The sequence below is a fragment of the Heptranchias perlo genome, unplaced genomic scaffold (genome assembly GCF_035084215.1).
Source record: "Heptranchias perlo isolate sHepPer1 unplaced genomic scaffold, sHepPer1.hap1 HAP1_SCAFFOLD_44, whole genome shotgun sequence".
Lineage (NCBI taxonomy): Eukaryota > Metazoa > Chordata > Chondrichthyes > Hexanchiformes > Hexanchidae > Heptranchias > Heptranchias perlo.
Genome location: NW_027139453.1, coordinates 4,299,732 through 4,327,722, shown reverse-complemented (window position 1 = coordinate 4,327,722; position 27,991 = coordinate 4,299,732). Strand labels below are relative to the sequence as shown.

Genomic DNA, 27,991 nt, shown 5'->3' with positions numbered 1-27,991 from the left:
TTAAAAGGGGTGAGCGATCAGTCCCGGATCATTCTGTCCCTGTTTAAAAGGGGTGAGCGATCAGTCCCGGATCATTCTGTCTCTGTTTAAAAGTGATGAGCGATCAGTCCCGGATCATTCTGTCTCTGTTTAAAAGGGGTGAGCGATCAGTCCCGGATCATTCTGTCTCTGTTTAAAAGGGGTGAGCGATCAGTCCCGGATCATTCTGTCCCTGTTTAAAAGGGGTGAGCGATCAGTCCCGGATCATTCTGTCTCTGTTTAAAAGGGGTGAGCGATCAGTCCCGGATCATTCTGTCCCTGTTTAAAAGGGGTGAGCGATCAGTCCCGGATCATTCTGTCCCTGTTTAAAAGGGGTGAGCGATCAGTCCCGGGTCATTCTGTCCCTGTTTAAAAGGGGTGAGCGATCAGTCCCGGATCATTCTGTCCCTGTTTAAAAGGGGTGAGCGATCAGTCCCGGATCATTCTGTCCCTGTTTAAAAGGGGTGAGCGATCAGTCCCGGATCATTCTGTCTCTGTTTAAAAGGGGTGAGCGATCAGTCCCGGATCATTCTGTCCCTGTTTAAAAGGGGTGAGCGATCAGTCCCGGGTCATTCTGTCCCTGTTTAAAAGGGGTGAGCGATCAGTCCCGGATCATTCTGTCCCTGTTTACAAGGGGAGAGCGATCAGTCCCGGATCATTCTGTCCCTGTTTAAAAGGGGTGAGCGATCAGTCCCGGATCATTCTGTCTCTGTTTAAAAGGGATGAGCGATCAGTCCCGGATCATTCTGTCTCTGTTTAAAAGGGGTGAGCGATCATTCCCGGATCATTCTGTCCCTGTTTAAAAGGGGTGAGCGATCAGTCCCGGATCATTCTGTCCCTGTTTAAAAGGGGTGAGCGATCAGTCCCGGATCATTCTGTCCCTGTTTAAAAGTGATGAGCGATCAGTCCCGGATCATTCTGTCTCTGTTTAAAAGGGGTGAGCGATCAGTCCCGGATCATTCTGTCCCTGTTTAAAAGGGGTGAGCGATCAGTCCCGGATCATTCTGTCCCTGTTTAAAAGGGGTGAGCGATCAGTCCCGGATCATTCTGTCCCTGTTTAAAAGGGATGAGCGATCAGTCCCGGATCATTCTGTCCCTGTTTAAAAGGGATGAGCGATCAGTCCCGGATCATTCTGTCCCTGTTTAAAAGGGGTGAGCGATCAGTCCCGGATCATTCTGTCTCTGTTTAAAAGGGGTGAGCGATCAATCCCGGATCATTCTGTCCCCGTTTAAAAGGGGTGAGCGATCAGTCCCGGATCATTCTGTCCCTGTTTAAAAGGGGTGAGCGATCAGTCCCGGATCATTCTGTCCCTGTTTAAAAGGGGTGAGCGATCAGTCCCGGATCATTCTGTCTCTGTTTAAAAGGGGTGAGCGATCAGTCCCGGATCATTCTGTGTCTGTTTAAAAGGGGTGAGCGATCAGTCCCGGATCATTCTGTCCCTGTTTAAAAGGGGTGAGCGATCAGTCCCGGATCATTCTGTCCCTGTTTAAAAGGGGTGAGCGATCAGTCCCGGATCATTCTGTCCCTGTTTAAAAGGGGTGAGCGATCAGTCCCGGATCATTCTGTCTCTGTTTAAAAGGGGTGAGCGATCAGTCCCGGATCATTCTGTGTCTGTTTAAAAGGGGTGAGCGATCAGTCCCGGATCACACTGTCCCTGTTTAAAAGGGGTGAGCGATCAGTCCCGGATCATTCTGTCTCTGTTTAAAAGGGGTGAGCGATCAGTCCCGGATCATTCTGTCTCTGTTTAAAAGGGGTGAGCGATCAATCCCGGATCATTCTGTCCCTGTTTAAAAGGGATGAGCGATCAGTCCCGGATCATTCTGTGTCTGTTTAAAAGGGGTGAGCGATCAGTCCCGGATCATTTTGTCTCTGTTTAAAAGGGGTGAGCGATCAGTCCCGGATCATTCTGTCCCTGTTTAAAAGGGGTGAGCGATCAGTCCCGGATCATTCTGTCTCTGTTTAAAAGGGATGAGCGATCAGTCCCGGATCATTCTGTCCCAGTTTAAAAGGGGTGAGCGATCAGTCCCGGATCATTCTGTCTCTGTTTAAAAGGGGTGAGCGATCAGTCCCGGATCATTCTGTCCCTGTTTAAAAGGGGTGAGCGATCAGTCCCGGATCATTCTGTCCCTGTTTAAAAGGGGTGAGCGATCAGTCGCGGATCATTCTGTCTCTGTTTAAAAGTGATGAGCGATCAGTCCCGGATCATTCTGTCTCTGTTTAAAAGGGGTGAGCGATCAGTCCCGGATCATTCTGTCTCTGTTTAAAAGGGGTGATCGATCAGTCCCGGATCATTCTGTCCCTGTTTAAAAGGGGTGAGCGATCAGTCCCGGATCATTCTGTCCCTGTTTAAAAGGGGTGAGCGATCAGTCCCGGATCATTCTGTCTCTGTTTAAAAGTGATGAGCGATCAGTCCCGGATCATTCTGTCTCTGTTTAAAAGGGGTGAGCGATCAGTCCCGGATCATTCTGTCTCTGTTTAAAAGGGGTGAGCGATCAGTCCCGGATCATTCTGTCCCTGTTTAAAAGGGGTGAGCGATCAGTCCCGGATCATTCTGTCTCTGTTTAAAAGGGGTGAGCGATCAGTCCCGGATCATTCTGTCCCTGTTTAAAAGGGGTGAGCGATCAGTCCCGGATCATTCTGTCCCTGTTTAAAAGGGGTGAGCGATCAGTCCCGGGTCATTCTGTCCCTGTTTAAAAGGGGTGAGCGATCAGTCCCGGATCATTCTGTCCCTGTTTAAAAGGGGTGAGCGATCAGTCCCGGATCATTCTGTCCCTGTTTAAAAGGGGTGAGCGATCAGTCCCGGATCATTCTGTCTCTGTTTAAAAGGGGTGAGCGATCAGTCCCGGATCATTCTGTCCCTGTTTAAAAGGGGTGAGCGATCAGTCCCGGGTCATTCTGTCCCTGTTTAAAAGGGGTGAGCGATCAGTCCCGGATCATTCTGTCCCTGTTTACAAGGGGAGAGCGATCAGTCCCGGATCATTCTGTCCCTGTTTAAAAGGGGTGAGCGATCAGTCCCGGATCATTCTGTCTCTGTTTAAAAGGGATGAGCGATCAGTCCCGGATCATTCTGTCTCTGTTTAAAAGGGGTGAGCGATCATTCCCGGATCATTCTGTCCCTGTTTAAAAGGGGTGAGCGATCAGTCCCGGATCATTCTGTCCCTGTTTAAAAGGGGTGAGCGATCAGTCCCGGATCATTCTGTCCCTGTTTAAAAGTGATGAGCGATCAGTCCCGGATCATTCTGTCTCTGTTTAAAAGGGGTGAGCGATCAGTCCCGGATCATTCTGTCCCTGTTTAAAAGGGGTGAGCGATCAGTCCCGGATCATTCTGTCCCTGTTTAAAAGGGGTGAGCGATCAGTCCCGGATCATTCTGTCCCTGTTTAAAAGGGATGAGCGATCAGTCCCGGATCATTCTGTCCCTGTTTAAAAGGGATGAGCGATCAGTCCCGGATCATTCTGTCCCTGTTTAAAAGGGGTGAGCGATCAGTCCCGGATCATTCTGTCTCTGTTTAAAAGGGGTGAGCGATCAATCCCGGATCATTCTGTCCCCGTTTAAAAGGGGTGAGCGATCAGTCCCGGATCATTCTGTCCCTGTTTAAAAGGGGTGAGCGATCAGTCCCGGATCATTCTGTCCCTGTTTAAAAGGGGTGAGCGATCAGTCCCGGATCATTCTGTCTCTGTTTAAAAGGGGTGAGCGATCAGTCCCGGATCATTCTGTGTCTGTTTAAAAGGGGTGAGCGATCAGTCCCGGATCATTCTGTCCCTGTTTAAAAGGGGTGAGCGATCAGTCCCGGATCATTCTGTCCCTGTTTAAAAGGGGTGAGCGATCAGTCCCGGATCATTCTGTCCCTGTTTAAAAGGGGTGAGCGATCAGTCCCGGATCATTCTGTCTCTGTTTAAAAGGGGTGAGCGATCAGTCCCGGATCATTCTGTGTCTGTTTAAAAGGGGTGAGCGATCAGTCCCGGATCACACTGTCCCTGTTTAAAAGGGGTGAGCGATCAGTCCCGGATCATTCTGTCTCTGTTTAAAAGGGGTGAGCGATCAGTCCCGGATCATTCTGTCTCTGTTTAAAAGGGGTGAGCGATCAATCCCGGATCATTCTGTCCCTGTTTAAAAGGGGTGAGCGATCAATCCCGGATCATTCTGTCTCTGTTTAAAAGGGATGAGCGATCAGTCCCGGATCATTCTGTCTCTGTTTAAAAGGGGTGAGCGATCAGTCCCGGATCATTCTGTCTCTGTTTAAAAGGGGTGAGCGATCAGTCCCGGATCATTCTGTCCCTGTTTAAAAGGGGTGAGCGATCATTCCCGGATCATTCTGTCTCTGTTTAAAAGGGGTGAGCGATCAGTCCCGGATCATTCTGTGTCTGTTTAAAAGGGGTGAGCGATTAGTCCCGGATCATTCTGTCTCTGTTTAAAAGGGATGAGCGATCAGTCCCGGATCATTCTGTCTCTGTTTAAAAGGGGTGAGCGATCATTCCCGGATCATTCTGTCTCTGTTTAAAAGGGGTGAGCGATCAGTCCCGGATCATTCTGTCTCTGTTTAAAAGGGGTGAGCGATCAGTCCCGGATCATTCTGTCCCTGTTTAAAAGGGGTGAGCGATCAGTCCCGGATCATTCTGTCCCTGTTTAAAAGGGGTGAGCGATCAGTCCCGGATCATTCTGTCTCTGTTTAAAAGGGGTGAGCGATCAGTCCCGGATCATTCTGTCCCTGTTTAAAAGGGGTGAGCGATCAATCCCGGATCATTCTGTCCCTGTTTAAAAGGGGTGAGCGATCAGTCCCGGGTCATTCTGTCCCTGTTTAAAAGGGGTGAGCGATCAGTCCCGGATCATTCTGTCTCTGTTTAAAAGGGGTGAGCGATCAGTCCCGGATCATTCTGTCCCTGTTTAAAAGGGGTCAGCGATCAGTCCCGGATCATTCTGTCTCTGTTTAAAAGGGGTGAGCGATCAGTCCCGGATCATTCTGTCCCTGTTTAAAAGGGGTGAGCGATCAGTCCCGGATCATTCTGTCCCTGTTTAAAAGGGGTGAGCGATCAGTCCCGGATCATTCTGTCTCTGTTTAAAAGGGGTGAGCGATCAGTCCCGGATCATTCTGTGTCTGTTTAAAAGGGGTGAGCGATCAGTCCCGGATCACACTGTCCCTGTTTAAAAGGGGTGAGCGATCAGTCACGGATCATTCTGTCTCTGTTTAAAAGGGGTGAGCGATCAGTCCTTGATCATTCTGTCTCTGTTTAAAAGGGGTGAGCGATCAGTCCCGGATCATTCTGTCTCTGTTTAAAAGGGGTGAGCGATCAATCCCGGATCATTCTGTCTCTGTTTAAAAGGGCTGATCGATCAGTCCCGGATCATTCTGTCCCTGTTTAAAAGGGGTGAGCGATCAGTCCCTGTTCATGCTGTCCCTGTTTAAAAGGGGTGAGCGATCAGTCCCGGATCATTCTGTCCCTGTTTAAAAGGGGTGAGCGATCAGTCCCGGATCATTCTGTCCCTGTTTAAAAGGGGTGAGCGATCAGTCCCGGATCACACTGTCCCTGTTTAAAAGGGGTGAGCGATCAGTCCTTGATCATTCTGTCCCTGTTTAAAAGGGGTGAGCGATCAGTCCCGGATCATTCTGTCTCTGTTTAAAAGGGGTGAGCGATCAGTCCCGGATCATTCTGTCCCTGTTTAAAAGGGGCGAGCGATCAGTCCCGGATCATTCTGTCCCTGTTTAAAAGCGATGTGCTCTCAGTCCTTGATCATTTTGCCCGATTCTCTGTCCCCATTCACGGGCCGCGCTCTAAGTTTTAAGCCCGAGCTGAGCGAGAGTTGTCTCCCATTGTGAAGTCAGAGGCGCAGCAACAGGGTCATGAGACTCAGTCATCCGGTCCCACAGCGCTGATTCTGCAGGATATCCGGGGCTAAATATTCCCTAATGGGGATTTTGTCAATGCACAGACAGGATGGGATCAGGGCAGGATTCAGTCTGGGCTGCAATGAGACACTGAGCAAATGTACATACAGGAAGGGACCAGGGTAGGACTCAGCCTGGTCTTCAGTGGGACACTGGGTCAATGAACAGAAATAAAGTGCCCATGGCGGTTTTCAGTCTGGGCTGCAATGGGACACTCAATGTACAGAAGGGCCCAGGGTGGGGCTAAGTCTGGACTGCAGTGGGACACTGAGTAAATGTACAGACAGGAAGGCCTCAGGGTGGGGCTAAGTCTGGACTGCAGTGGGACAGTGAGTAAATGTACAGACAGGAAGGCCTCAGGGTGGGGCTCAGTCTGGGCTGCAGTGGGACAGTGGACAAATGTACAGACAGGAAGGTCCCAGGGTGGGTCTCAGTCTGGGCTGCAGTGAGACGCTGACAATCGGACTCAGTGTTATAGAAGTTTACAACATGGAAACAGGCCCTTGGGCCCAACATGTCCATGTCGCCCAGTTTATACCACTAAGCTAGTCCCAATTGCCTGCACTTGGCCCATATCCCTCTATACCTATCTTACCCATGTAACTTTCCAAATGCTTTTTAAAAGAAAAAAATTGTTACCCGCCTCCACTACTGCCTCTGGCAGCTCGTTCCAGACACTCACCACCCTTTGAGTGAAAAAATTGCACCTCTGGACCTTTTTTAATCTCTCCCCTCTCACCTTAAATCTATGTCCCCTCGTTATAGACTCCCCTACCTTTGGGAAAAGATTTTGACTATCCACCTTATCTGTGCCCCCCATTATTTTATAGACTTCTATAAGATCACACCTTAACCTGCTACTATCCAGGGAAAAAAGTCCCAGTCTATCTAACCTCTCCCTATAAGTCAAACCATCAAGTCCCGGTAGCATCCTAGTAAATCTTTTCTGCACTCTTTCTAGTTTAATAATAGCCTTTCTATAATAGGGTGACCAGAACTGTACACAGTATTCCAAGTGTGGCCTTACTAATGTATTTTACAACTTCAACAAGACATCCCAACTCCTGTATTCAATGTTCTGACCAATGAAACCAGGCATGCCGAATGCCTTCTTCACCATCCTATCCACCTGTGACTCCACTTTCAAGGAGCTATGAACCTGTACTCCTAGATCTCTTTTTTTCTATAACTCTCCCCAACGCCCAACCATTAACGGAGCAGGTCCTGGTCTGATTCGATCTCCCAAAATGCATCACCTCACATTTATCTATATTAAACTCCATCTGCCATTCATCGGCCCACTGGCCCAATTTATCAAGATCCCGTTGCAATCCTAGATAACCTTCTTTACTGTCCACAATGCCACCAATCTTGGTGTCATATGCAAACTTACTAACAATGCCTCCTAAATTCTCATCCAAATCATTAATATAAACAACAAATAACAGCGGACCCAGCACCGATCCCTGAGGCACACCGCTGGTCACAGGCCTCCAGTCTGAAAAACAACCCTCTACACCCACCCTCTGTCTTCTGTCTTCAAGCCAATTTTGTATCCAATTGGCTACCTCACCTTGGATCCCGTGAGATTTAACCTTACGTAACAAGCTACCATGCGGTACCTTGTCAAAGGCTTTGCTGAAGTCCATGTCGACCACGTCTACTGCACAGCCCTCATCTATCTTCTTGGGTACCACTTCAACAAACTGAATCACATTCGTGAGACATGATTTTCCTCTCGCAAAACCATGCTGACTGTTTCTAATCAGTCCCTGCCTCTCCAAATTCCTGTAGATCCTGTCCCTCAGAATACCCTCTAACAACTTACCCACTACAGATGTCAGGCTCACCGGTCTGTAGTTCCCAGGCTTTTCCCTGCCGCCCTTCTTAAACAAAGGCACAACATTTGCTACCCTCCAATCTTCAGGCACCTCACCTGTAGTTGTCGATGATTCAAATATCTCTGTTAGGGGACCCGCAATTTCCTCCCTAACCTCCCATAACGTCCTGGGATACATTTCATCAGGTCCCGGAGATTTATCTACCTTGATGCGCGTTAAGACTTCCAGCACCTCCCTCTCTGTAATATGTACACTCCTCAAGACATCACTATTTATTTCCCCAAGTTCTATAGCATCCATGCCTTTCTCAACCGTAAATACCGATGTGAAATATTCATTCAGGATCTCACCCATCTCTTGTGGTTCCGCACATAGATGACCTTGTTGATCCTTAAGAGGCCCGACTCTCTCCCTAGTTACTCTTTTGCCCTTTATGTATTTGTAGAAGCTCTTTTGCCCTCCTGATTTCTCTCTTAACTCTCCTCCGGCAATCTCTATACTCTTCAAGGGATCCACTTGATCCCAGCTGTCTATGCATGTCATATGCCTCCTTCTTCTTTTTGACTAGGGCCTCAATCTCCCGAGTGATCCAAGGTTCCCTACTTCTACCAGCCTTGCCCTTCACTTTATAAGGAATATGCTTACCCTGAACCCTGGTTAACACACTTTTGAAAGCCTCCCACTTACCAGACGTCCCTTTGCCTGCCAACAGACTCTCCCAATCAACTTCTGAAAGTTCCTGTCTAATACCATCAAAATTGGCCTTTCCCCAATTTATAATTTTAACTTTTGGGCCAGACCTATCATTCTCCACAGCTATCTTAAAACTAATGGAATTATGATCACTGGTCCCAAAGTGATCCCTCACTAACACTTCTGTCACCTGCCCTTCCTTATTTCCCAAGAGGAGGTCAAGTTTTGCACTCTCTCTCGTCGGGCCATCCACATACTGAATGAGAAATTCCTCCTGTATACACTCAACAAATTTCTCTCCATCCAAGCCCCTAATGCTATGGCTGTCCCAGTCAATGTTGGGAAAGTTAAAGTCCCCTACTATTACCACCCTTTTTTTCTTGCAGCTGTCTGTAATCTCCTTACTTATTTGCTCCTCAATTTCCCGTTGACTATTTGGGAGTCTGTAGTACAATCCTATCAAAGTGATCTCTCCCTTCTTATTTTTCAGTTCTACCCATATAGACTCAGTTGGCGAACCCTCGGATATATCCCCTCTCACCACTGCCGTGATGTTCTCCCTAATCAAGAACGCAACTCCCCCTCCTCTCTTACCTCCTGCTCTATCTTTCCGATAGCATCTGTACCCTGGAACATTGAGCTGCCACTCCTGCCCCTCCCTTAGCCATGTTTCAGTAATTGCTATAACATCCCAGTCCCATGTACCCATCCATGCCCTGAGTTCATCTGCCTTGCCCATCTGACTTCTTGCATTGAAATAAATGCAGTTTAATTTAGACTTCCCTTGGTCTTTGCCCTGCTTTCTCAGACCATCTGACCGATCATGTTTCATACACTCTCCCTTACTGCCTTTTGTTTCTGTCACCACATTACTTCCCACTGACTTCCTGCATCGGTTCCCATCCCCCTGCCACATTAGTTTAAACCCTCCCCAACAGCACTAGCAAACACTCCCCCTAGGACATTGGTTCCAGTCATGCCCAGATGCAGACCGTCCAATTTGTACTGCTCCCACCTCCCCCAGAACCGGTTCCAATGGCCCAGGAATTAGAATTCCTCCCTCTTGCACCATCTCTCAAGCCACGTATTCATCCTAGCTATCCTGTCATTCCGACTCTGACTAGCCCGTGGCACTTGTAGCAATCCTGAGATTACGACCTTTGAGGTCCTACTTTTTACTTTAACTCCTAACTCCCTAAATTCAGCTTGTAGGACCTCATCCCCTTTTTTACCTATATCGTTGGTACCAATATGCACCACGACAACTGGCTGTTCACCCTCCCCCTCCAGAATGTCCTGCAGCCTGACCCTTGCACCAGGGAAGCAACATACCATCCTGGAGTCTGGTTGCGTCCGCAGAAACGCCTGTCTATTCCCCTTACAATCGAGTCCCCTATCACTATAGCTCTGCAACTCTTTTTCCTGCCCCCTGTGCAGCAGAGCCAGCCACGGTGCCATGAACCTGGCCGCTGTCACCTTCCCCTGGTGAGCCATCTCCCCCAACAGTATCCAAAACGGTATACCTGTTTTGGAGGGAGATGACCGCAGGGGACCCCTGCACTGCCTTCCTACTCTTCCTCTGTCTGTTGGTCACCCATTCACTATCTCCCTCAGTAATTTTTATCTGTGGTGTGACCAACTCACTGAACGTGCTATCCACGTCTTCCTCAGCATCGTGGATGCCCCAAAGTGAGTCCATCCGCAGCTCCAGAGCCGTCAAGCGGTCAAACAGTAGCTGCAGCTGGACACACTTCCCGCAGGTGAAGGAACCAGGGACACAGGAAGGATGCCTGAATTCCCACATCCCACAAGAGGAACATGACACGGGTCTGGGATCTCCTGCCATGACTTAACCCTTAAATTAGCTTAACAACAACTACAATGTCAAAAAAAAAGGAAAGAAAAACTAATTACCAGTCACCAGCCAATCATTTACCTGGTGGCTGTGACTTCGTGCCTCCAGCAGCTGCAGTAGCTCGATCCACCTCCGAGTCAACTTGCTTGCCCTCCTCACAGTGCCTCTTTTTTTTGGTTCGAGGAGGAGGGAGGGAAACACAAGTGTTGTGTTTCGGGTTTAACTGCTCCTCGACACCAGTTCTTCTGCTACCCACTGTTCAGTGGAGGTGACTGAGCCCACTTCTCCCAGAATGCCCCTCTGTCTCATTTGCTTGATGCTTTTCCTCCTGGTCGTCACTGAAAGGGCTTCATCTGCTACCCACTGTTCAGTTGAGGTGACTGAGCTGACTTCTCCCAGAATGCCCCTCTGTCTCCTCTGCTTCTGCGTTTGGGGGAGTGACAACACCCAGGGTTCCCGGTTGCGGCTTGAAAGTGCGGGTCTCTGATTGGCCTCGAAGTGTGGGATGAGAATGGATTCATAAATCTCTGATTGGCCCCTCAGTGCGGGAGGAGGTTTAATCCACACTACTCTTTATGAGGAGTGGGGATCTGGGGTTCAAAGGGATTGGATTCTTCTTACCCGGTTTATGTGGGAAAGAAACCACCCGAATGGCACGAAAACCGGGGTGTGGGGGGAGGTGTTGTTATCCCGAGTCTGAGCATCAGAGCGAACTCAGAGTCCCTGATATACTGTGGCGAATGAATGTGGCATGTTGGCGATTCGAGACTGTTTCAAAGTGCAAGCCTATTGGTAATAGAACAGCGCTCGGATCGTGAGTTCATATCTCAGCATAGCAATTGTGAAACTAAAAAGTGCTGATATTACTGACCGTATCGGTATTAATTATAGAGCCGATATTACGGACATGTGTTGATTACAGAGCTGATATTAATGTCAGTATCTCTACTGATTATAGAGCTGATATTAATGAGAGTATCGGTATTGATTACAACGATGATATTACTGACAGTATCTGTACTCATTTTAGAACTGCTCTTAATGACAGTAAGAATGATATTGCTGACAGTGTATGTACTGATTACAGGGCTGATATTAATGACAGTATTTGTACTGATTATAGAGATGATATTACTGACAGTGTCTGTGCTGATTATAGAGCTGATATTACTGAGAGTATCTGTATTGATTATAGAGCTGATATACTGACAGGATCTGTATTGATGATAGAGCTGATTTTACTGACAGTATCTGTGTTGATTATAGAGATGATACAACTGACAGTACACAGCTTATACTTCTGAGATTACCTGTATTGATCATAGAGCTGATATTACTGACTGCACCTGTGCTCAATATAGCTCTGATATTACTGACTGTATCTGTGCTCAATATAGCGCTGTTATTACTGAGAGTATCCCTGCTCAATATTGGGCTGTTATTACTGACAGTATCCCTACTCATTATAGGGCAGTTATTACTGAGAGTATCCCTGCTCATTATAGGGCTGATAATTCTGACAGTATCCCTGCTCAATATAGGGTTGTTATTACTGACTGCATCTGTGTTGATGAAAGAGCTGGTGTAATAAAAATATTAATTGAATTACATAGCATTTTACAGCTCAGGAACAGCCCATTTGTCCCAACAGGTCTTTGACTGTATTTATGCTCAACACTAGCGTTGTCCCACACTATTGCATCGCACCCTATCAACTTATCTTTCTATTTCTAGCCCCCTCGTGTATTTATCTACCTTCCCCTTAAATGCATCTGCACTTTTCGCCTCAACCATTCCACGTGGTAGCGAATTGCACATTCTCGCTATTCTATAAGATGTCTCTCCTGAATTATATCTTGGTGTCATTAGTAACTATCTTATATCCATGGCCTCTAGTTTTGGACCGCCCTCAATTGGTAGCATCCTCTCTCGGTCGGACCTATGGAACTCCTTCCGTATATTAAAGACCTCAATCAGGTCACCTCTCCGTCTTCAACTAAAAGAGAACAGAGCCACAGCCTGTTAAATCTTTCCTGATAATGTTGGTAAATAATGCATTGAACAAGTGACGACAGGAATTAAAGGAAAGTAATGACGGACAGGAACAACCCAGTACATAATCTTCTCCCCGAGTAGCGGGTAAATTCAGGCAATCTCGGCACAATCCAGAACACGGTAGAAGGGGTACTTCAAAATGCACCAATAAAATGCCCGGAGCCGGCAGGCTGTGTTTGTGCATTGCTGCGGTTAAAGCAGATGAGTTAGAAGGACTGCACTGTCAAACACACATATTAAAAAACAACCTTCTGTGCAAGTATTGCCTTGTCCTGCCAGGTGGGTGCGGGAGAACTGCTGGGACTCGCCCGGCAGAGGCGGAGACTCCGAAACGGCGCCAGAGAGTGCGATGTCCTGACCTGTCTCTCTGTTTATCGACTGCTCAAGATTCTTATGATAACGTGGGTTTGGGGGGTGAGGGGAGGTGAATTGCGATCCAGAATCCTGGACACATCAGTTCAGCATCTCGGCAGATACAAAAAGCATCAATTTCAGGAACTTAGTATTTAAAATCTACAGATACAGAATCTCTTGTACTGAACTTTTAACCGGCCACGTAATAAAATCGCAGGTTGGTTTCGGGGTTTCACTGTTTAATTCTGACTGGACACAGGGTGGAACAATGGGAGTGTTTACAAAACTATATTTAACAAAGTTTACCTTCGATTCTCTTGCACCGATTATCTGATCTTTACTCCCCTGGAATTCTGCGAAGTTCAGAACCGATGGAGCTCTGCCTTAAATAAAAACAGCCAGTCAGAGCCGATTTGGTTCGGGCACAGTTTAGACACATCCTAACGAGGGGGAAAGGAAGGGAATCCAAAGCTGGAGCTCCCTGGATGACTAAAGAGAGAGATATTAAAATGAAATTGAAAACTGAGGCTTATGACGAATGTAAGGTTTATAATGCAGGAGTGAACCAGGCTGAATACAAAAGGAACAGAGGAGATCTAAAAAAAAAGGTGGAAATAAGAGGGGCAAAAAGAGAGATTCAACAGTAAATTTCAAAGGGGAATTGGATAAAAACTTGAAGGAAAAATTTACAGGGCTTTGGGGAAAGAGCATGGAAAAGGGACTAATTGGAAAGCTCTTTCAAAGAGCCAGCACAGGCATCATGGGCCGAAAGGACTCCTGTGATGTACCTATTATGATACTACGATACAACCATGTAAAGGGATCGTGTAAACCCTCCAGTTGCTGAAGTCATTGCACAGAAACTCTAATTAAATTTCACATTCGCCAAATTCCGGAATCCAGCATATGTTTAAATATAAGAACATAGGAACAGGAGTAGGCCATTCAGCCCCTCGAATCTGTTCTCCCATTTAATTAGATCATGACCGCTCTGCAACCTGAATTCTATTTACCTGCCCTTGATCGATTTCGTTTCACACCGTGAACAAAAGAAATCTGCCGCTATCAACCGTGAAAATTTCAGTTGACCCAGAATCCACAACCTTTTTGAGGAGGGAATTCCACATTTCCAGTAAACTTTGTGTGAAAAAAAGTGCGTCCAGATTTCACTCCTGAACGGCCGAGTGCTAATTTTAATATTGTGTCCCCTTGTTCTGGACTCCTCCATCAGACGAAATGCATTATCTGTACCTAATGAGTGTGAGGTATTACATTTTACTAGGAAAAATAAGGGGGCCACAAACTGCTTGGATAATAAGTGTCTCAATCGGGTAGAGGAGCAGAGGGTTCTGGGGGTAAATCCATTAGGTAATTCAGCAGAAATTTTTCACCCAGAGAATGGTTGAAGCGACGAGAATAGATGCATTTACGAAACTTAGATAAACAAGCGACGGATAAAGGAATATAAGGATATGGTGGTAGGGATAGAAGAAGTAGGGGGTGGAGTCTCGTGTGTCGTATGGACATGTTGGGCCGAATGGCCTGTTATAATGCCATATGTTCTATGTAATTCTATGTAATTCTCTATTGAATCCTTTTATCATTTTAGAAATTTCAATTAACACACCCTGACTCCACGCAAACCCACCATTTAACAAAACCGTCCATTTAACAGTGTATTTAATGCTTTATCAACCTAACATTTACCCACACTGTCCATTTAATTGTGTATTTAATGTGAAAATTCACAGCATTGACCTAAACTGCCCATTTAACACTGCATTTAATGATAAATAATCCCACCATTTACCCACACTGTCCATTTAACAGTGTATTTAATATGATATAAACACACCATTTACCCACAATGTGTATTAAACAGTGGATTTAATGATATATAAACCCACCATTTACCCACAATGTCCATTTAACTGTTTATTTAATGATATATAAAACCATCATTTACCCACACTGTCCATTTAACATTGTATTTAATGATATATAAACCAACCATTTATCCACACTTCATTTAACATTGTATTTAATAATATATAAACCCACCATTTACCCACACTGTCCATTTAACAGTGTATTTAATGATACATAAGACAACCATTTACACACACTGTCCATTTAACAGTGTATTTAATGAAATATAAACCCATCATTTACCTCACTGTCCATTTAACAGTGTATTTAATGATATATAAACTCAGCATTTACCCACACTGTCCATTTGGCAGTGTATTTAATGATATATAAACCCACCATTTAACCACGCTGTTCATGTAACTATGTATTTAATGATATATAAACCCAGCATTTACCCATACTGTCCATTCCCCCAGTGATTGATCTGATTGATGCTTCGCAATAGTTTAATTCGGCGGTTTAATGGTTAATATCCTCACTTGCAGAATTCGCCTCTCCTCTGCTCACTGACGAAACACTGGCTCTTGGCCACAGGATTGAAAGCGCCAACATCAGAAAATCGATGGGACTTCAGTGAACAATGTCCCTGATGCAAATGTAACTATTTATTTCTCACCAAATATCTGTTTTACTGAACTTCTCTTTAAGAAGAAGAGAAAAAGTAAAATTTATCACCATCTTTGTTCACAATTGACGTGGCAGCGAATTGTCAACCCGGTTCGATTTGATTCCACCAGAAAGGCCGCTCCCTGTTCTGAAACACATGAGGAATGTTTGTGTTGAAATCCATCCTGATGCCTGGCAGCAGCTTTCACAGGGGGCGGAGCTCTGAATCTCACATAACAAGGATCAGATCAAATTCTCAAGTTGTGAACTGCTAAAATAATGCAAAGAACTTGCAGTCGATTGACTACATTGAAATAACAAGGATATAATTTGTCAAATCTACACGGACATTGCGAGGCGGAAAATACTTGCGGGATCAAGGTAAGGTTCATGTCGTGTCAATTTGATTTAAATTAACTTTTTCTGCCCCTTCCTCTTTTCCAAAGCCGATTTCCCGCTGTCAGATATGTTCTCCGGCGGAGGGAGCTCTCCATTCCTCGCGAATGGAACAATTCACTAATTGTTCGCTCAGACACTGACTGAAGGCCGGGTATTTTACACTGGGAATTTCAGTGCTTATCCCTTCATGGACCCCACCAATCTCCCCACAGGCACATTTTAAAGCGATTACGGGACAGAAAGCAGGAACACGAACTCTGGAGATTTGCACCATCTTAGTCCAGATGTGCCTCCTCCTCATGTTAGAATTTGATATTCAGTAAACAGGGGTGGGAAACTGGCCTTTCTCACTCTATTTGCATTTGTTAAACTATGACACTGGCTCTTTTTAATTACTGAACCGTTTGGTTCCCGGTACACTGATCAAAGACTGATCGAACACAAAGTTCAGCTCAGTAAAGCGTTAACAGATTCGCAATGGCCGATTATCGCTCTCTGCCGGGCACCTGGAAAATCAGCCTATGGTTACACGAGGCTGGACTGAACGCCATCCAATCACAGGACAGGAGCAAAATCGGAGCCAAAACTTGTTCCTGATCAATTATAATTGATTAGTTTAATGCGAATTAGGTGGGAGAATGGAGCAGGGACTTCTGTTTTTGCTGAAATATGTTCGTGACGGTGTTGAACTGGCTCAACTAAATAAAGAGAGGCCGCTCCCTTTGGAGAGAATCAAACTTCCAGAATGTTTTAAAGGGAAAACGGTTCAGGCGAAACCATCTTTCACAAAGATAGATCGTTCCTGACCGTTAATCTTGGTAATTTGAGTAGTTACTTTTAATATCAACAGGTAGGAGGGCCACAGCACTGAGTGGAATTAATAAAACTGTTGGAGCAGGAACAGAAGATTTATGAAACAGTGAAAAGTTATTAGCAGGAAAATGGAAGGAGGTTTTGAAGAGTAACTTGATCTTAAAAAGTAAAACGAGAACGGGTCAACATTCCATTGAATTGACATTCAGATTGTGTGTTACGTCTGTCAATCTCGAAATCATTCCAAACACGTTTGGAAAGTCAGAATCATGAGAAATGTGATCAGGTATCTTTAAAACAGGGCCTGGGTTTTCACAGAACACAGAGAAATGTTCCTGATTACAACATATTGAGGAGAGAGGACATCAGTATGAATAAATGGTTCTGTGACAGAGGTGGAAAAACTTCAATAAACTTGCAGGGCCGCAGCACTAATCTTTATATAAAAATTAACGACTGAAATTACCAACCTGTAGGAGGGTCAATCACTAACCTTTATAGAAAAAGTAAATACTGAAATTATCAACAGGGAGGAGAGTCCATCAATACACGTTATATAAAAAATAACTACTCAAATTACCTACAGTTAGGAGGGCGCATCACAGATCTTTTTTCAAAAAATAACAACTCAAATTAGCAACAGGTAGGAGGGTCCATCACGAATATTTATATAGAAGGTAACTACTGAAATAATCAACAGGTAGGAGGGTTAATCACTAACCTTTACATGAAAAGTGACTACTGAAATTACCAACAGGGAGGAGTGTCCATCTCTTATCTTTATATAAAAAGTAACAACTGAAATTACCAACAGGTAGGAGGGTCCATCACTAATCTTCATATAAAAATAACTACTGAAATTACCACCAGGTCGGAGGGTCCATCACTATTTTTTATACAAAAAGTAACTCCTGAAATTACCACCAGGTAGGAGGGTCCATCACTAATCTTTATATAAAAAAGTAACAAGTCAATTTACCAGCAGGTATGAGGGTCCCAGCACTAATCTTTATATGAAATTAACTATTAAATTTACAACCAGGTTGGAGGGTCCATCACTCATCTCCACATACAAATAACTACTGAAAATACCACCAGGTAGGAGTGTACATCACTAATCTTTTCATGAAAATTAACTAAAAAAATTATCAACAGAGAGAAGGGGCCATTACTAATCTTTATGTAAAAAGTATCTCCTGAAATTACCAACAGGTTGGATGGGCCATTACTAATTTTAGATAAAAATGTAACTACGGAAATTACCAACAGATTGAGGGGTCCATCACTAACCTTTATATAAAAAGCAAATGCTGAAATTACCAACAGGCAGGAGGGCCCATCAGTAATCTTTACATAAAAAGTAACAACTCAAATTACGAACAGTTAGGAGGGCCCATCACCAATTTTATAGTGATGGGCCCTCCTAACTGTTGATAATTTGAGTTGTTACTTTTTATACAAAAAATAAACTACTGAAATTACCAACGGGCAGGAGGGTCCATCACTAATATTAGAAAAGTTTAACGACCCAAATTACCACCAGGTAGGAGGGTCCATCACTAATCTTTATATAAAAAGTAACAAGTCAAATTACCAACAGGTAACCTTTTTATAAAAATTATCGAAAGAAATTAACAACAGCTAGGAGGGTCCATCACTCATCTTTATGTAAAAAGTAATAACTGAAATTACCAACAGATTGGAGGTTCCATCACCAACCTTTTTAAAAAAATAACTACTGAATTTACAAAAAGGCAGGAGGATCAATCGGTAATATTTATACTAAAAGTAACAACATAAATTACTAATAGGCAGGAGGTCCCATCACTAATCTTTATAAAAAAAGTAACTGCTCAAATTACCAACAGATAGTAGGGTCCATCACTAAATTTAAATAAAAAATAACGACTGAAATTACCACCAGGTAGGAGTGTCCATCATTAAACTTTACAGAAAAAGATACTACTGAAATTACCAACATGTCGGAGGGTCCATCACTCATCTTTATATAAAAAGTAATTACTGAAATTACCAAGAGATTGGAGATTCCATCACCAACCAATTTTTAAAAACTGACTACTGAAATTACAAAAAGGCAGGAGGATGAATCACTAATATTTATACTAAAAGTAACAACAGAAATTACGAATAGGCATGAGATACCATCACTAATCTTTATAAAAAAGTAACTACTCAAATTACCAACGGGTAGGAGGGACCATCACTAAACTTTACATACAAAAGTAACGATTGAAATTACCAGCAGGTAGGAGAGTACATCACGAATCTTTATATAAAAAACAACTACTGTAATTATCAACAGGATGGAGGGTCCAGCACAAATCTTTATATTAAAAGTAACAAGTCAATTTTCCAACAGGTAGGAAGGTCCATCACGAATCTTTAGATAACAAAAGTAACTAGTGACATCACCAACAGGCAGAAGGGTCCATCACTAATCTTCAGATAACAACCGTAACTACTGAAATTACCAACAGGTAGGAGTGCCGATCACTAATCTTTGTATAAAAAGTAACCACTGAAATTACCAACAGGAAGGAGTTTCCATCACTAATCTTTACATGCAAAATAACTACTGAAATTAGCAACAGGCAGGAGGTCCCATCATTAACCTTTTTTAAGAAAAAAACTAACCACTGAAATTACAAAAAGGCAGTAACAAGTCAATTTTCCATCAGGTAGGAGGGTCCATCACGAATCATTATGATAAAAGAAACTACAGAAATTACTAAAATGCAGGAGGGTCCATCACTAATCTATATATAAAAAGCAACTACTGAAATTCTAACAGGTAGGAAGGTCCATCATTAATCTTTATATAAAAAGTAACTACTGAAATTAACAACAGGTACTAGTGTCCATCACTAATCTTTAAAAAAAAACACTGAAATTACCAACAGGGATGAGTTTCCTCACTAATCTTTATATAAAAAGTAACTAATGAAATTACAAACAGGCAGTAGGGTCCATCATTAATCTTCATCAAAAAGAAACGACTGAAATTACCAAAAGGCAGGAGGGTCCATCATGAATCGTTAGATAACCGAAGTAACTACTGAAATCTGCAACAGTTGGTCGGGTCCATCACGAATCATTATTAAAAAAGAAACTATAGAAATTACCAAAAGGCAGGAGGGTCCATCACTAATCTTTAAATAAAAAGCAACGACTGAAATTATAACAGGTAGGAAGGTCCATCTGAAATTATAACAGGTTGTAAGTTCCATCGGTGATCTGTTGAAAGAAAGTAACTCCTGGAATTACCCACTGGTAGGCAGGTCCATCTCTAATATTTGTAAAAGTATAAACCACTGAAATGACCAACAGGGAGGAGGATCCATCACTTATCTTTATATAAAAAGTAACCACTGAAATTACCACCAGGTAGGAGTGTCTATCACTAATCTTTATATAAAAAGTAACGACTGAAATTACAAACAGGCTGGAGGATCCATCGCTCATCTTTATATAAAAAGTGACAAGTCAAATTAACAACAGGGAGGAGTGTCCATCACTAATGTTTATATAAAAAGTAACAACTCAAATTGCCAACAGGTAGGAGGGTCCATCACTAATCTTTATGTATAAAGAAACTACTGAAATTACCACCAGGGAGGAGTGTTCATCAGTAATCTTTATATAAATAGTCACTACTCGAATTACCAACAAGCTGGACGGTCCATCACTAGATAACAAAAGTAACTACTGACATTACCAACAGGGCAGAGTGTCCATCACTAATCTTTATATATAAAGTAACTACTTAAATTGCCAACTGGCAGGAGGGGACATCACTAATCTTTAGATTAAAAAAATAACGACATAAATTACCACCAGGTGGGAGGGTCCATCACTAACCTTTATAGAAAAAGTAACGACTGAAAATACAACAGGCAGAAGGGTCCGTCAATAATCTATAGATAAAAAAAAAACTACTGAGATGACCACCAGGTTTTCGGGTCCATCACTAATCTTTACATAAAAAGAGTAACTACACATATTACCAACAGGTAGTCGGGTCCATCACTAATATTTATATAAAAAGTAACAACTTAAATTAGCAACAGGTAGGAGTGTCCCTCACTAATCTTTGTATAAAAAGTAACGATTGAAATTACCAACAGGCAGGAGAGTTCGTCACTAATCTTTCGAATACAAAAATAACTTCTCAAATTACCAACACGCAGGAGGGTCCATCACGAATCTTTAGATAACAATAGTAATGCTGAAATTACCAACAGGGAGGAGTGTCCATCAGCAATCTTTATATAAAAAGTAACTACTGAAATTACCAACAGGGAGGAGTGTCCATCAGTAATCTTGAAATAAAAAGTAACGACTGAAAACACCAACAGGCAGGAAGGTCCATCACTAATCTTTAGATAAAAAGTAAGCACTGAATTTACCACCAGGGAGTATTGTCCATCACAAATCGTTATATAAAAAGTAAATACTGAAATTAAAAACAGGCATCACTAATGTTCAGATTAAAAAAATGAACTACTGAAATTACCAACAGGCAGGATGTCACATCACTAATATTTATAAAAAAAAGTAAATGCTGAAATTACCAACAGGTAGGAGGGTCCATCACTAACCTTTGCATAAAAAAGTAACCACTGAAATTAACAACAAGCAGGCGGACCCATCACTAATCATTACCTAAAAAAACGACTGAAACTACCACCAGGTAGCAGTGTACACCACTAATCTTTATATCGATAGTAAATGATGAAATTACAACAGGTCGGACGGTCCATCACTGATCTTTATATCAAAAGTAAGAACTGAAATTACCACCAGGTAGGAGGGTCCATCAGTCATCGTTATAAAAAATACACCACTGAAATTACCAACAAGCAGGACGTCCCATCACTAATCTTTACCTCAAGAATAACTACTGAAACTACCACCAGGTAGCAGTGTACATCAATAATCTTTATATAAAAATTAACAACTGAAATCAGCAACAAGTGGAAGTGTCCGTCACTAATCTTTATATAAAAAGTAACAAATGAAATTACCAACAGGTATGTGGGTCTATCATTAATCTATATATTAAAAGTAAATACTGAAATTATCAACAGGCAGCAGGGTCCATCAATAATCTTTAGATAAAAAAAGTAACGACTGAAATTACCAGCATGTAGGAGGGTCCATCACTAATCCTTTTATAAAAAGTAACTACTGAAATTACCAACAGGCAGTAGGGTCCATCACGAATCTTTAGATAACCGAAGTAACTACTGAAATCTGCAACAGTTGGTCGGGTCCATCACGAATCATTATTAAAAAAGAAACTACAGAAATTACCAAAAGGCAGGAGGGTCCATCACTAATCTTTAAATAAAAAGCAACGATTGAAATTATAACAGGTAGGAAGGTCCATCAGTAATCTGTTTAAACAAAGTAACTCCTGGAATCACCCACTGGTAGGCGGGTCCATCTCTAATATTAGTAAAATAATAAACTACTGAAATTACCAACAGGGAGGAGGATCCATCACTTATCTTTATTTAAAAAGTAACCACTGAAATTACCAGCAGGTAGGAGGGTCCATCACATAAAAATGTAACTATTGAGATTAAAAACAGGCAGGAGGTCTCATCACTAATATTTTCATTAAAAATAACTGCTGAATTTACCGCCAAATACGAGTATCAATCACTAATCTTTATATAAAACGTAACAACTGAAATTAAAAATAGGCAGGAGGACCTATCACTAATCTTCATATAAAAAGTAACGACACAAGTTAATCTTGTGTTTGATTGCACGAATGCAATTAGTGTAGGTGTAAATATATTTTTTTATTGCTCATGTCCGTTTATTACACAATTGTCAGCAAATGACTTCAACTATTGATTGAAGAAATTACGGACCGAGACTAATCTCTTTTACATTTCCACAGTGTGGAAAGGAAAGGACGGTGACTGATTGTTTCATTATTTGCTCTTGCCTGTGCGTGCACACACAGAGCGAGACACACACACAATGGGGAATTATGATTGTAAAACAGCCGTCAAATCTTCAACTTATATAGTTGTGATGTTTTCTGAGATTGTGAGACACCTAAAAATAATCCAAAAATAAATGTGCAGCACCTGTTTAAAGTTATGCAATTCATAATATTAAACATGAGTGTTAATATTATTGAACAGTGGTCATTCGTCAGGAGCTGATACTATGAGGGATAAGGTAAATATATTCAAATAGAACCACCAACCAAAACACATCTCCATGAACACACGAACAATGTCACTACCAAAGAGAGCAGAGAAATCACACCAAGCTAATATTGTGTATGTAGATAGATATCAGGCTTATAAACATCAGAATTTAATATCAAAACTTAACAAATCAAAAATATTAAAAACAAATCTGTGAATAAAATAATACAACAGCGCCAGACTGGGTAACAACGAGTGAAGGAACATTTAATTCATCACCTCGTTCCATATTGCCCTCCAGAATATTCACGACCTCAGGAATAAGTCTGGTGCTGGCCTGCACTGTGACCAAATCTTACCAATTGGTGCTCCGAGTGCAGAATCTCGGCCGACTCTCACTGGGTTGTCAAGATCAGAGGGACTCATTGGGTTTCACTGGGCAGCTGTCTGTGCCGCACCTCATGTGGAGAGTTGATCGTAAAAGTCGGGAAATGCTCGATCCCAGATCTAACAGCTGTTGTCCTGATGGGGGAGAAGGGACTTGATATCACATTCAACAAGACGCCGTTTTATCGTTCTCATTATAATATTTCAGTCTAACCTTCCTATTAATATATTTATTACAGAGCGTCAGAATCTTGGAACGCCTCTTACCACCATGGCTGAAGGTCCAAACAGGGGAGAAGATCCAACATCATCAACAAGAAAGGGAATAGACACCGGTAGGTTCAGAACAATCTTTAAAATATCAAATGTGTCCTGATAAAGGGTCAAGATCACGAACAAGATCCTGTTGCTCACACAGGAAGAAGAAACCGAGCATATGGTGTGTAGATAGAAGAAAGTGAGTGACCATCTCGTGGGGCAGTGCAGTCACAGGTGGAGGGATCTCAGTAGTGGAACTGGCAATAGACACCTGATGTTATGGACTGTAAGGTGGATAGAAACAGTGACTCAGATTGGTCTTCCTGAGTAACAATGTGAAACCAGGGATCATTGGGGGAGTGGTGAGAGGCAGGTAAGGCACAGGAATAGGAGAGCGAGAGTGGTGGGAGATTCTATGGTCAGGGGAATAGACAGACTCTTCTGCAGCCCTGAGCAGGTCCAAATTGTAAGTTGCCTCCCTGGTGCCACAAGGAAGTACTTCCTGCAACAGGTGTGACCATCTCTGGGAAGGAAAGGAGAGCGGTAAATATTCATAGTCGGAGCCAATAACACGGTTAGAAATACGTTTATACAGAGAATATTAGAATTTGAGCACGAGACCGAAAAACAAGGCCTCAAGTTGGTGAACTCCGAATTGTTTTGCACTGGGCCGCTTACTGAGGACAATATGAGGCAGGTCAATGTGCTGCTGCAGGGCTGGAGCAGGAGGGAAGGGTTCATGCTCTTGGGACACTAAGGTGAGTTCAGGACGAAAGGTAGGGACGGTTACGATCTGAACCAACCAGCCAAAACGGATTGACAGAATGGGTATAGGGAGCAGTGGGAGGGTTTCACCTGATAGGACTGGAGCATGTGAAATATCCGGATCTGAGATTAGAGAGTGGAAATAATAAAACTGTTGGAGCAGGAACAGAAGAAAGATGAAATAGTGAAAAGTTATTCGCAGGAAAAAAGGAAGGAGGTTTTTGAAGTAGTGACAGAAGAAGTAACTTGATATTAAAAAAAGAGAAAAAAACGAGAACTGGTCAACACTCCAGTGAATTGGAGTTCAGATTGTGTGTTATGTCTGTGAATCTACAAATCATTCCAAGCACGTTTGGAAAGTCAGAATCATGAGAGATGTGTTCTAGTGTCGCAAAGACAGGGCTGGAGTGGATGAACTTTTGGGGAGATACAAAATATTTCAGTCAGTTTCTAAAAATGATGGCAGATGTGCAAATGTTGGTTTCAAAGCATCAAAGTATCACAGTATCAAACTATCTACAGTAAAATTATTCAATACAAAGGCGTCGATACAGCATCTTCAGCGAGCCATATTTCGAGACAATTTTAGGGAAGGATTTGGTTGTGAATTTAATTGCCGAGCTGGATATGCCACTGAGCTCAGAGAAAACGCAACCGAGGCTTTTAAAGGAATTCAGAGAGCAGATAGGAGGGACTATGACCACAATTTTTCAAAACTCATAATTTTTGATAACACAATTGTTGATGAAAATATCCAGGTGGACTGAAAGAGACCAAGTAATGTCTGTGTTAAAATAAGGAGAATGTGTCAATCAGATAGCAGTGGTTGTTGGTGGCCGATCATCTCAGCCCCAGGACATTGCTGCTGGAGTTCCTCGGAGCAGTGTCCTGGGCCAAGCATCTTCAGCGGCTTCATCAATAAACTTCCCTCCATCATAAGGTCAGAAATGTGGATGTTCGCTGATGATTGCACAGTGTTCAGTTCCATTCGCAACCCTTCAAATAATGAAGCAGTCCGAGCCCGCATGCAGCAAGACCTGGACAACATCCAGGCTTGGGCTGACAAGTGGCAAGTCACATTCGCGCCAGACAAGTGCCACGCAATGACCATCTCCAACAAGAGACCGTCTAACCACCTTCCGTTGACATTCAACGGCATTACCATCGCCGAATCCCCCACCATCAACATCCTGGGGGTCACTATAAATACTGTGGCTAAAAGAGCAGGTCAGAGGCTGGGTATTCTGCGGCGAGTGACTCACCTCTTGACTCCCCAAAGCCTTTCCGCCATCTACAAGGCACAAGTCAGGAATCTGATGGATTACTCCACACTTGCCTGGATGACTGCAGCTCGAACAACACTCAAGAAGCTCGACACCATCCAGCACAAAGCAGCCCGCTTGATTGGCACCCCATCCACCACCCGAAACATTCACTCCCTTCACAACCGGCGCACAGTGGCTGCAGTGGCTCCATTCACAGGATGCACTGCAGCAACTCGCCAAGGCTTCTTCGACAGCACCTCCCAAACCCGCGACCTCTACCACCTAGAAGGACAAGAGCCGCAGGTACATGGGAACATCACCACCTGCACGTTCCCCTCCAAGTCATACACCATCCCGACTTGGAAATATATCGCCTTTCCTTCATCGTCGCTGGGTCAAAATCCTGGAACTCCCTTCCTAACAGCACTGTGGGAGAACCTTCACCACACGGACTGCAGCGGGTAAAGAAGGCGTCTCAAGGGCAATAAGGGATGGGCAATAAATGCCGTCTCGCCAGCGACGTCCACGTCCCAAGAAGGAATAAAAAAAAAGATAACTCGAGACTAATTTGTCCACGTCATTTGTCGACAAACCCCTCGAATCTGAAATTTCACGTCGAATTATTTAGCATTTAAGATTCAGTGAAGGCTGCAACGGCTAACTGTAGCATTTGACATTGTATTTGACAAATTTGATACAGCCGTGTTGAGACGAAAATATATCGGTCAATGGATTGTAACACATGCGGCATATATGGGTTTTCAGAAGGTATTTGATAACGTGGCTCACAGGAGGCGTCAGCCGTTTGGTATCAGAGGAAAGGACGCCGCCCGGATGGAAGGTCGATAATGTGATAATTTTCTCCATTGTTGTTCACAGACCGAACACTGCGATCACTGAGTTCTTGACAAAGTCTGAAGGTTACCAACTGATCCAGTTGACGAAATTCTACCGGGACAGACTGGAACAGGCAGCTGAAGAAGGGGTGGATTGAGTCAGTTCGTTGTCAACATCCGAGAGGCATTTCAGTGGACAAGAACATCAGGTAAGTGGGAGGGACATGGGATGAATTTGGATGATTTAAACATCACAAAACTAACAGACGATCAGATCTTAGAATCATAGAAGGTAACAGAAGAGAAACAGACCAAACTGGAAAGAAATGGTTCAAACTGCAATTATTGTGAATCTGAAACAATGAAAGAAAGAGGTGAAAATACCAAACGGATTGGTCAGTATCTGGACAAAGGACAGGGTGACGGTTCAGGTATAACTCTAGTGTGGACTGAAAACAAAGTGAAACAGTTTTAGTGGAACTGGGAAAAGGACAGAACAGAGGCGACAAACAGGAGTTAGTGGGAATGTCATTCTTTCACTGACCTGGAATCTATTTCAGGATATCAAGGAATTGAGAGATGACAAAAAATATCTGTGGAGGAAATGAGAGACATTTCAAGAACAAAAATGTTAAAATGATTGAATGTATAAAACCCGAACAGGAGAACTGATCAAACAAACTGTGGAGAGCGCGAAACCGAGGCCGTGCGGGGTTTTGTTCTCCCCCATTCATCACCGGGGGCTAATTCTGCCTTCAGCGGACTCTCAATCCGGGCAGTGGAACTTGCGGTGGAGCGTCACTCCCCGGGAGAGCACTTTCGGAAATTGCAGGCAATCAGCCCATAATATTCTGTCAATTACTTTTAATAGTATCGAAGTAAATGGAAGTGAAAATGGAGGACGGTGTGTAATGGACGGTCGATCTGACACCATCTGCTGAAGGTGGAAATCTTGGCAACCGAGTCATCGAATCATAGAAAAGAGGAGCAGGAGTAGGCCATTCGGCCCTTCGAGCCTGCTCTGCCTTTCAATATGATCATGGCTGATCGTCTCTCTCAATACCATATTCCCGTTTGTAGAAGTTTTTACAGTCCGCTTTTATGTTCCTTGCAAGTTCACTCTCATTCTCTATTTTTCCCTCTTAATCAATCTCTTGGCCCTTTTTTGCTCCGTTCAAAACTGCTCCCAATCCTCATGCTTGCTGCATTTTCTGGCAATTTGATATGACTCCACTTTGCATCGCATCCGAGCCTTAACTTATTTTGTTAGCCATGGTTGCGGCTCTTGTCCTTCTGTGTTTTTGTGCCAGAATGGAATGTATAACTGTTACGATTCATGCATTCGTTCCTAAAATGTTAGCCATTGCCTATCCACCGTCATGCCTTTTAATGAAGGTCCCAAATCTATCATAGCCAACTCACTCCTCATACCTTCGATTTAGTACCCTAGTTTCGGATTGCACTCCTTCACTTTCTATCTTAATGAAGAATTCTATCATGTTACAGTTACTCTCCTTTAAAGGACCCCGCACAACAATGTTATCAATTAACCGCTTCTCAATGCACCATACCCAATCTAGAATAGCCTGTTCCCGAATTGGCTGCTCAACATATTGGTTTGAAAAAACATCTCGTACACACTCCAGGAATTAATGCCCCGCAGTATTATTGCTAATTTGGTTTGGCCAGTATATATGTAGGTGAAAGTCAGCCATGATTAAGTTGGGATTCAGGGATATGGCGGAAAGATGTCTTCAGGTGATTGAGGGATATGGGAGGACGTTGTGGATTGAGGAATTTTTTTTTGATGTGTGTAGTTGGGGTTGAGTGATAAGGGGA

General features: G+C 43.3%; 1 long non-coding RNA gene across 14 annotated transcripts in view; it reads left to right on the top strand.

Annotated features, from left to right (window-relative positions):
- LOC137312847 (uncharacterized) overlaps positions 1-27,991 on the top strand; it is a 161,256-nt gene that overhangs the window by 20,539 nt on the left and 112,726 nt on the right. For 13 of the 14 annotated variants that reach the window (XR_010960837.1, XR_010960836.1, XR_010960835.1 and 10 more), the window contains 3 exons: positions 15,118-15,619; positions 23,268-23,363; positions 26,196-26,361. This is a non-coding gene — a long non-coding RNA (uncharacterized lncRNA). The remainder of the gene's footprint in view (positions 1-15,117; positions 15,620-23,267; positions 23,364-26,195; positions 26,362-27,991) is intronic. The other variant, XR_010960839.1, reaches the window with a different exon arrangement.